Source organism: Giraffa tippelskirchi, chromosome 9, assembly GCF_054371585.1.
Source record: "Giraffa tippelskirchi isolate mGirTip1 chromosome 9, T2T-mGirTip1v1.2.pri, whole genome shotgun sequence".
NCBI classification, from domain to species: Eukaryota; Metazoa; Chordata; class Mammalia; order Artiodactyla; family Giraffidae; genus Giraffa; species Giraffa tippelskirchi.
In genome coordinates this window covers 161350176-161361628 of record NC_137283.1, presented here as the reverse complement: position 1 = coordinate 161361628, position 11453 = coordinate 161350176, and the positions used below count along the sequence as shown (strand labels likewise).

The window sequence follows — 11453 nt, the reverse complement described above, 5'->3', positions numbered from 1 at the left end:
GTTGAGTACTAAATATTGATTAAGATAAGGAGATGGAGGAGATAAGGGCCAGATGATGCTATGTCTTGTATGCAGTGAGGACACATTGAATCCAAATGTAGTGGAAGGTCAACTGAGGATTTTAAGCAAGGGAGTGACACAATCTCATTTAACTTGGAGGAGGACAACTCTGGCTACTGAACAGAAGATGGACTGCAATGGGAGCACAGGGGTGTCTAGAAGCTGTAGTGGCAATGCAGTGGAGCGGTTGTGGGGGAGCACAGAGAAGGGACCCCGTCCCCCAAGAGGGAAAGGCAGAGCGCTGGTTTGTTACTGTAGAATGAGAATGTGGGCGGCAGTCGGAATGAAGGCTTCAAGATGACTCAACAGTTCTCAGATGTGGGCAGAAAACGTCCAGGGGCCGAGCCAAGACTTGTTTTGAATACGTCCAGTGAAATGCCCGCTGGACATTCAAGAGCAGCTGCTGATTAGGAAGCTGGGCATAGGATTTAGAAGCTCAGAGGGGAGGGTGGAGCAGGGTCCAGTATGGGAGGCAGTGTATAGACGGTGTACCGCTGAGGGGCTTGGTGAACGAGCTCCGCATGGGAGTGAATACAAAGAACAAAAGGGGACTGAGGGGACTTCTCTTAGCCCTCTGATTCACTCCGTTTCCCTAGTGTTCCCTTAACGAACTATATTAATGTGTACTTATCCAAATTCAGTTCAGTTCAGTGCAGTGTCTCAGTCGTGTCCGACTCTTTGCGATCCCATGGACTGCAGCACGCCAGGCCTCCCTGTCCTTCACCTTCTCCCGCAGCTTGTTCAAACTCATGTCCATTGAGTCAGTGATGCCATCCAACCATCCCATCCTCTGTCGTCCCCTTCTCCTCCTGCTCAATCTTTCCCAGCAACAGGGTCTTTTCAAATGAGTCAGCTCTTCACATCATGTGGCCAAAGTATTGAAACTTCAGCTTCAGCATCAGTCCTTCCAATGAATAGTCAAACTTGTATTTGAATATTCTTCAATATATTCAATTGAATATATTCAATACTATTTGAATATAGATATTCAAACCTGTATAGAAATGCCTGGTTGGGGTAGACTGACTATTTTTTGAATGAACAAAGTCATGCTTAGAGTCCTTCCTGATGACTATGGAAAGCAGCCAGTCTGACAATCTGCTACATTAAATTTAGCTTTAGGCTATAATTGTAATTCAGATAGAATTGTATGTTTCTGGAAGAATGATAGTTTACAGTATAGAATTGACTTAAGTTAAAAAGTAGACTTTAAAAGATAAAGTTGCATGTGATAATCTACTACTGAATGTGTGCAGGACATCCTCAGGTAAAAATAACTGCTATCATCTCTTGTTTTACTTGGTTTTGAATTTTATTTATTTATATATTTATCTTGGCTGCACTGCCTGGCATGTGTGGAGAAGGCAATGGCACCCTACTCCAGTACTCTTGCCTGGAAAATCCCATGGACAGAGGAGCCTGGTAAGCTGCAGTCCATGGGGTTGCTGAGAGTTGGACACGACTGAGAGACTTCACTTTCACTTTTCACTTTAATGCATTGGAGAAGGAAATGGCAATCCACTCCAGTGTTCTTGCCTGGAGAATCCCAGGGACGGGGGAGCCTGGTGGGCTGCCGTCTGTGGAGTCCCACAGAGTCAGACACGACTGAAGCAACTTAGCAGCAGCAGCAGCAGCAGCCTGGCATGTGAGATCTTAGTTTCCCAATCAGGGATCAAAGCTGTGTCCCTTTCAATGGAATCACAAAGTCTTAACCACTGGATCACGAGGGAAGTCACTTGCATTAATTATAAACGTGTGACATGTTATTTGTTGGAGAGTTTACTCTGGGAAATAGAAACTGACTTAGAAATCAGACTTTCAAAGTGACCATAGAAAATGTTAAAGAGAAAGGACGTCTTCCCCACCTCCCCCCGTCACAGGGAGGGCAATTAGCTTCTCTGTAGCTGGGATACTGAAAAGGGGAAACAGGACAGAATGTATTTTCCTCTGTTAAAACTTCCACAATTGCTTAATTGCTCTGTGATTTCTTAGCAGCTAAAATATTTTTGTTTGCCAATGTTAAAAATCTCAAGTTCTGCACCATTAGTGTTTGGAAAACACTTGGCTGTAGCACTGTTCACTTTTACTATCCCCAAAGATTAGATCAAAATGAAGAATTACTTTGGCCACTGAATGAGCTGGTATCTTTAGAGGATAGATGTTTTGAGAACCACAGCAATATTTCATGCTGTCCTAAATTAGATGCTTAAAGTCACAGTGGTCTGCTGGACTTTTAATTTCCAGAGTTAGATTCAGCCTCACTGCTCTTGAACGGATCAGACGGGGCCTTGAAGGATGAAATATAGTCAGGGCTGGGCATTCTTCTCTAAAAACGGAAGATGAACAGCATGGAATTTCTTTAGTAAATGGAAGCACATGACAAAGGAAGGCAGGTTATTCCTATGACAGAGGGGGTCTTAAATAATTTTTACAAGAGCAAGGCACTGCAGTGCATTTTCAGTGTCTAAAATGTGCACATTTAAAGTCCCCTTGGCCCAATATTATAGAATATTAAAGAAAATACTAGATGATTCAAAGATAGACTCTTGGTTAAACTCATACAGAAGAGTTCCATAAATCAGTTCAACTAAAACAAAATATATCTTCAAAAATTAAGGAAGAGATCTAAGAAAGGAATTTTCCTTGCAGAAGAAAAGAAACGAAAAACCACCTACTGAAACCAATTTGAATGCATAGTATTAAATGAACTACCCTATCTTGTTCTATAAAATGAAATGGAAAATATATTTCAGATTAGGGCACTTTGACCTTATTTGAAATACAATCACACATGACACTAAAAGCATTAACCTTTGCTAATTACTGAATGAACACACAAATATGGACAAAGGCTTTACAGAAAAAAACCCTCAACTATAGTCAAAATTAGAGACTACAAATTTAAGAATGCTTTGATAGATACTCAGATATTAATAAATGTTTGCTTAGTCTCTGCTTACTCTGACTACACTTAATTTTTTATATAGACTTTAGTCATGAGCCTTGAATAAGTGTAAGATACGTCCTATAGCTTCAGGTACTAATTCTCAGTGGCTCAACCTTGGGGTCCCAGGTTGAATCTCTCTTTATTTTTGTAAACATTAACAATTAAGACAATTATTTATCTTAAATTAGATATAATCAAATTTTAAACAAGTTAGCATTTCAAGATTTGACTCAAAAAAAATGTTTTTTTTTGATCTCTAAGCATCTTTAGCTGTTTTGGAAGATGAACGGATGAGACCAGATCCGGAACTCAGAGGATACCACCAGGGTGGATTAGATGGTGGTTGGAAGCCCGGGGAGGAAGAGCTGAGGTGTGGCCCACCAGCCCACCTGCCCCAGGACACGTGCATGTAGATTGCAACTATCTATTCAGCCTTATAGACTAAAAAGACCTATTTCTCCAAACACAGAGAGAAATTTGAGAGCTTGTTGTCCCCTCAACTCCACATCGGCAAACCAACACTTAATACCTAACCAACTGTCGTTTCCGCCTCTTCCAGGAATATAACCTTTCACCAGTCAACCTGGAATTACCTGCTCAGCACCAGTGACATAATCCACACTAGAGACCCCTCCATCCTCAACAGGAAGGTGACCTTGTCTGAACGCGACCCACTGTTAAAACGTCCCTTTCCCACTCCCTTCTGTCCATAAAAGCCTTTTGTCTCATAGAGCTCTTTAGAGCTTTCTTTTTTCTAGCTGCTAGATGAGATGATGCCTGAATTACGAGCCAGTGAATAAAGCCAATAAGATCTTTAAAATTTACTCAGCTGTATTATGTTTTTTAACAGATTTGGTGGCAGAAAGACACTGTTGATGGCTTTGTGACAAAAGAAACTCAGGCATGGAACCTGTAAACCCTTTTTGAGCTTTCTCGCCATTTCTGAGGGCCATGGGTAAGTTCCTCTCAGTTCTGAAAGGATTCTCTTTGCACTGAGCTCCTGATACAACTGGGTTTCCAGTCCGGGGCTGGTCCGCTTGAGTTAGTAGCCAGTTCCACTGGGAACCCAAGCTCCTAGCCCTTGGTTCAATCCACAATTCCCCATTTGACTGGAAACCCCAGATTCTGATTCAGTCCCCAGATTTCACATTGGGAACTGCTGTTAGTTCGGTCTGCAGTTCCCTGTTCTGTTGGACCCCAGTCTGAAGTCCTCGTTTGTTGAGGTCTGCTGGTATAATCCTTTCTCCAGTCCCGAGTTCCAGGGGCATTGCTGGTGGTGTGCACAGGACCTCCCCTTGGCCAGCCCACAGTAAGAGCTCTGGTTACTGCTGGTGTGGTAAGGCACACATGAGGTAAATGTTATTGCTGATGGGAGTCTCGAAAGCCACCCCCCCCAAAAAAAAAACTGCAAAAATATTGGTGGGCACGATAGATCACTTAAAAGTCATTAGAGCATTCACCACCTAACTCTAAGGTGGTGTTGGGCTCCCCTGATAGCTCAGTTGGTAAAGAATCCGCCTGCAATGCAGGAGACCCTGGTTCGCTTCCTGAGATGGGAAGATCTGCTGGAGAAAGGATAGGCTACCCACTCCAGGACTCTTGGGCTTCCCTGCTGACTCAGCTGGTGAGGAATATGCCGGCAATGTGGGAGATCTGGGTTCAATCCCTGGGTTGGGAAGATCCCCTGGAGAAGGGAAAGGCTACCCACTCCAGTATTATGGCCTGGAGAATCCTATGGACTGTGTAGTCTATGGGGTCGCAAAGAGTCAGACACAACTCAGTGACTTTCACTTTCACCAGATAACCTCAAGAAAAGTTCCATGTGATGAAACACACTGTTAAACATGACACAATCCCCAACTCAGCAACAGTTTGAGGAACTAATCTGGCTCCAAGAAACCCAAAGACTTAGCTGAAAAAGAATGGGATCCTTGACTCCAGAGAAATCGTGCCACCTTCTGGCACACCTGCTTGTTTTATGGCTAAGAACTTGGAAGCTTTACACCTACAAAAATGGTGGAATCTTACTAAAAACAACCTAGAATTACAATGGCCATTATGGGAAACATTCCCATTAGACAGGATTGTTCGTTTAAGAAGGGCTTTTGAAAGTCAGGATTCCCACATTTTCTTAATCGGTATGCACAGGCTTTCAAAAGGCTTCTTCAAGATTCCAAAAATAGCCTTATTGAAAAATTTGTTGCAAAAGGCTAGTGAAAAACTAAAGGCTAATAAAAACTAAAGGAGCTACCTAAAACAAAAGACAGTGAGAATGCCATGCCCCCTACTGTTCCTCTCTACCCTCCTTTACCTGAGTACTCACATTCTCTGAATCCTCTGAGCTGCCTTTCCGTGCCAAAGAGACTATTAAACAGTTGCCTCTTAAAATAAAACCACTGGAGGTTGCGGGAGATCCTCCTTGGGTATCTTTCACTCCTTGGTCAAAGACAGAATTAAGGGCCCTCATTAAAAGAGTTTCCTAAACCCAAGGAGGATCCCTAAAAGCTTTCAAAAGGATTTAGAGTCATTATCCAGGGCTGGGACCCCTGGTTGCCTGTTCCCTATCGACCTATGTGCAGGCTGGCAGGACATGGTGAAGTTCAAAACGGACACAGGCAGCAGAATGGTGTAACTCTTAGGGTGATGTCCAAGATCCTCCACCTTCAATGTGGTCCCCTCGTGGACCAGAAAAAGTCACAAAGTAGCAACTGACCTTTTCAGAGCCATTGCCAAGATCTTCTCTGCCTGCACGGATCGGTCTACTATGCAAATACATAAACAAAGGCACGATGAATCCTGCAGATTTTAAAGCTCATCTGGAAGCTCTCTTCCTACACCATCTCAGGTTCCACACAGCCTGCTCATATCTATTCACCTTTACATGGAACAATCAGCACACACTTGGACAGTTATGCCTTAAGGGTTCACCGACAGTGTTTGAAAGTGTTACACGCTCAGTCGTGTGCTACTCTTTGCAACCCCATGGACGGTAGCCCACCAGGCTCCTCTGTCCATGGAATTCTCCAGGCAAGAATACTGGAGCGGGTAGCCACTGACTTCTCCAGGGGAACTTCCCAACCCCGGGATCGAACCCAGGTTTCTTGCACTACAGGTGGAGTCTTTACCATCTGAGCAACCCCTTAGGCCCCTCCTTATTTCTCCCAAGTGCTCCACCAAGATGTAAGTGCTCTCCAATCCCTGGGAAACTGAACCCTTTACAATATGTAGATGATCGCTCCCTGATCTCAGTGATCACAGAGGCATTCACAAAAGATTCCACTTACTTGGGGCAACAGTTAACTGAAAAAAGGACATAAAGTCTCTAAGAAAAAATTACAACGATCTCTAGACGCTGTTCATCACCTAGGTCATAATCTAAGCAGTGAAGGAATCTAGCTGTCTCTGTAAAAGAATTAAACTGAGCCAAGAATGTCCTAAGCCTGGTTGGTGATTGTAGACTCGTTTCCCAATTCTTCCCTCCTGGCTTCTCCACTCTGTGAACTTAACTAAAATTTCAGTCCCTGTGCCCCTTCCTTGGGAAGATAAACATGAGCAGCCCATTATGGGACTAAAACAAGCACTGCCTTCAGGCTACCTAACTCTTTAAAACCTTTCACCTCGTTTGTGTGTGAGAGATAACCAAGCCAGAGAAAACTCACACAAGAAGACGGTAAAAAGCCTCGGCCCACTGCCTATTAGAGCAGGCAGCTTGATTCAGTGGCTCTTACCCCAGTTGCCTGAAGGCTACAGCTGCAGCTGCAAACAGTGGAAGCCTACTCGGATCTGACCCTAGGAAATGGCACTTATTTACGGCTCTGCATGCTGTCCAAAGTCTTCTTAATTCTGAATCGACTCAACACTTCTCTGCAAGCAGGCTAACCTCCTACGCAATCATTCTGCTTTCACCACCTAATTTGCATCTTTAACCTTCCAGGTTCTTAATCTTGCTATGTAACTATCCCTGCCTGATGAAGGTATGCCCCAAGGCTGTGCGGTAATAACGTCCTCTTTTGTGACTCTGTGTCCAGATTTACAAGCTACCTCTTTTCCTAATACTGATCTAATCTTGCCTGTTGATACATCATGCTGTAGAAATGAAAAAGGGTATTTCCAGTTACTACCCTCAATTCACACATTTGTACCCTCATGTTCTTAGTATTCTCCAAATGGGATATGCCTCCCAATCACAAAAGGATCTCATCAGCAGCACCCATCTTTTCAAGGTATTTAGAACAACCCTTTCAGGCTAGGAGGTTTATTTTCAGAATATGCTGAAAACTTAATGGGCCCCAGCTTGAACAGGCAACAATCTCTGTGAATAAATCCACTATAGTACCTCCTTGGTGGGAGTAGAATTTGTTCCTGACAAGGTTCATCTCTGTGTGTGGTGGTTATCACTCTCCTGGGGCCTCTGAATGCCTAGACAGCTGGTGCATAACCAGAGAGTGCCTCTTAGGTTTATCTAACTGTGCCCTTAACAGTTCACAAATGAACTAAAGACACCTCGTTGATTAACTTGCCTGAACTTACATCATTGATTTAGACAGGACCTACCAGGAGTTTACAAAGAGTCTGACACAACTGAGCGACTGAATGACGGGAACGACTAGGAGGCATTCATGATTCAGGGTTTTCTTCCTCTGATGATGTAAATGAGAATGTGATCAAGGAACTTCTCCTTAACTCTTAACAAGACTGCAGAATCCACTGCTAAGACAACAGCTGCTCAAGAAAAGTCCTTAGATTCTCTGGACAAAGTTGTTCTTGATAACAGGGTAGCCCTTGTCTTTTAGCTGAGCCAAGAGGAGTCTGTGTGTGGCCAACACCACCCATCACACCTGAGTTAACACTTCTGGGGAAGTTGAAACTCAGTTACATAAAATCACTGAGCAAGGCATCTGGCTAACAGGGATGACTCCTTCAAGGGGGCCTTGCCTTGACTTCTTTGGTTCGAGTGGTTTGGGTCTTGGATTCCATGGGTCTGGTGTGTGCGCCCAACACTGGGGATCACACTGCTTATAGTCAGAGTAGTTTCCTGGTGAACTATATCCCCTCAAGGGTTTACATGCGTGTTTGCATGTCTACTAACCATCAAGGTAATGATATCCCTATGATTCCCCAAAAGGGAATGGGGAAATTTACCAGCAGAAATATTGTGAGCCTGAAGTCATGACGTGGGAACACCACAGAGATTCAGCAACAAACCATCATAACACTGAAAATCAGTAAAATCTGTGAGAACTACAGAGCAGTAACAGAATTTAAATTTTCTATGGAGCGAGCTTAACTGAGAGATGTGATCAAAAGGGGGGGATTGTTAAAAGACGAAAAGCAGCCCCAAACAGAGTCACTTGTGCTAAGCCTCATGTATTAAGCCTCATCAAGACTTAATACGTAACCTAACTGTAGTTTCCACCTCTCTCAGGAATATTACCTTTAACCAGTCAACCAGGAACTGCCTGGCCAGCACAGGTGCTGTACTCTGCCCCAGAGACCCCTAACATCCTCCAGAGGAAGGTGATCTTGCCTGGAACAATCAAGTCTTTGTTAGAGACCTTCTTTTCTTGTGCCCTTCTGCCTACAAAGGCTTTCCTTTTGTACAGGTTCCAGGTAGATGGGACATCGTCCAATTTCTAGATTGTTGAATAAAGCCAATAGGATCTTTAAAATTTACTCGGTTAAATTTTTTTTTTTGATAAGCCTAAAAGCATAATTTAAAAGAAAACCATCTAACAAGTTAATTGCGGGTACATGCGTACCCTTAGGTGTTGCTGTGTAAGACAAGCCCAGAGTGTACAAAAACATTCACCAGCTTTGACAGATTTCTGCTGAAGGCGCATCTTGGTGCCAGGCACATGCTGATTCCCTTTCCTCGTGGAACTGAGGTCCTCACAGTGACTGTGTGTGGCAGTGACAGCTACAGCCAGCTGTGGGGCTGGATGAGATTTGGGTGTTAGGGCCATCTGTTTAATAATAGGGCCTTGGCTTCTCAACGCAGAGTGCAACCAGTGGCACCAACCACTGATACGCTGTGTAAGGGACAGCCACACCTCAGCACAGAGAAGGCCAGCACGTGGTCAGGGCCAGGGCTGGTTTTCCCGGGTTAAGTCACCTACTCAAACAAATATTGGCTGGTTATGAAAAAACAACCAAAACACCCCCACTTAATCAAGTATGCGTTGTATCAGTAGGGAAAAAGACAATGGTTTTCAGAATAAACTATCAGCAAAACAATGCTCATTTCAACTATAATTTGCAATTCATGATTGAAGCCCATTAAATGTTAGTTTAGTTTCTGAACTCATTTGAACACAAAGGAAGTAATTCCCTGTAATATTTAGAGACATCATCTTCTTCTGGAGTAAAATGAGAAAGATTTTTTTTTTTTTCCGCTTGTCGTCTCAAAACATTTCTTGCAATAAATGATACAACTCAGTAATCTGTTAAGTATTCTAACGGTGCTGTGGCTTATCCATATTTAATTTTTCTACAGTTACTTTATTAACTGAATCTATTGAGGCCAAAACATATTAGATGAACAATTCTAACTTTTCTTATTTGTAAATGTTTGCTAAATCACAGGAAAATTTGATATTATCACATCTCCCTTCTGTGTGTGATGCTAAAAATACTATCTCTTTGGTTTTTTATTAAAAAAGACATTTCATATGAAAAAAGATAATTGATCCCTATAAATCAAGAGGAAAATGCTAGAATGATTACAATCTACAAGTTTTCAAGTGGTAATTTCCAAATGCATCTGAAAAATACTAAGGAATTCATGGGAAAAAAATGTTGCTCTATTAAGTAAACTGAAAGAAACAGTGACAGATTTTATTTTCCCAGGCTCCAAAAAAACTATAGACAGTGACTACAGACACTATAGCCACTTGCTCATTGGAAGGAAAGCTATGACAAACCTAGACAATGTACTAAGAAGCAGAGACATCACTTTGTTGACAAAGGCCCATATAGTCAAAGCTACGGTCTTTCCAGTAGTCACGTACAATGTGAGAGTTGGACCATAAAGAGGGCTGAGCGCTGAAGATCGAGGCTTTTGAACTGTGGTGCTGGAGAAAACTCTTGAGTCCTTTGGACAGCAAGGAGATCCAACCAGTCAATCCTAAAGGAAATCAACTCTGAATAGTCTTTGGAAGGGCTGATGCTGAAGCTCCGATATTTTGGCCACCTGATGCAACGAGCCGACTCATTGGAAAAGACTGTGATGCTGGGAAAGACTGAAGGCGGCAGAAGAAGGGGACAACAGAGGATGAGATGGTTGGATGGCATTACTGACACAGTGGGGCTTCCTTGGTGACTCAGACAGTGAAGAGGCCGCCTACAATGTAGGAGACCTGAGTTTGTTTCTTCCATCAGGAAGATCCCCTAGAGAATCTAGGGAATGGCTAGTGGAATGGCTACCCACTCCAGTACTCTTTCCTGGAGAATCTCCATGGTCAGAGGAGGCTGGCAGGCCACAGTCCATAGGGTTGCAAAGAATCAGACATGACTGAAGCTACTTAGCATGCACATATACACAATGGCATTAATAAATAGAATAATTATGCTGATAATATATGTTAGTGATTAGCTTTATTGAAAATCATGAGATGATCATCTTTCACCTAAAAATGCTGTAAGGAGAAGGAAGATGAAATGTGACTCAGTAGATCTCATAAAGCAGAAGAGACCTGTGGCTGTGAGTGAGCCTAATTTACTTTTCTGAGTTTGATTCTACTTCTTTTGCTGTTTGGGTGAAAACAGTCACAAATTACAGCTCAAAGACGAGTCAAAATCTTTTTTGGTGTTCCGGCTAACATAATTGGTAAAAAAGTTTAAAAAGTCTCTATAAAACTCGGATAAACCCATTAGGCAATAACACTGCTGTTTCCAAGTCAGCCCCGCTCCCACAGCGCCCCGACCCCTTTCCTGCCAGGTTTCTTCGCAAGCGGACGTGAATGGGAGAAATCCTAAAGGGGTTGCACGTCACCTAAGGATCGATGTTCCCTCCTCTGCTCCCACCACCCCCATCTCTGGGCTGATGTGTGGTCTCTAACTTCTACCCACACGCTGACCCTGCTTTCCGATTCCTGGCTGGTTGCTGGTTCCTCCCCTCACTCTATTTTAAAAAACATACACAGCCACCTAAACTCAGCCACTCAAACCAACTTTACGGTGGTTCCCAGCTCTTTCCCCAAATCTGGCCGATTCTGGGGGTGACCCCCTGACTGCTCTGGCTTTCTGGTCACTGGCTCGTCTCTCTTTGGGCCTAACCTTGCCCAAGAGTCTCTCTTCGCGTGCCATGTCAGGCTGGGAGCCGCAGGAGGGAGGTGTCTGCAGCCCTGGACGTGTCATTCCCTTCCCGTGCTGGCCAAATGATCATGGACAACCTGTACATTGTATGCACATACATACACACACACACACACACACACACACACACACA

The 11453-nt window shown here is 43.4% G+C and overlaps 1 protein-coding gene across 8 annotated transcripts in view; it reads right to left on the bottom strand.

Moving 5' to 3' along the window:
* Nucleotides 1-11453, bottom strand: part of PACRG (parkin coregulated) — a 523593-nt gene that overhangs the window by 67618 nt on the left and 444522 nt on the right. The gene's annotated exons all lie outside the window — the stretch shown is intronic.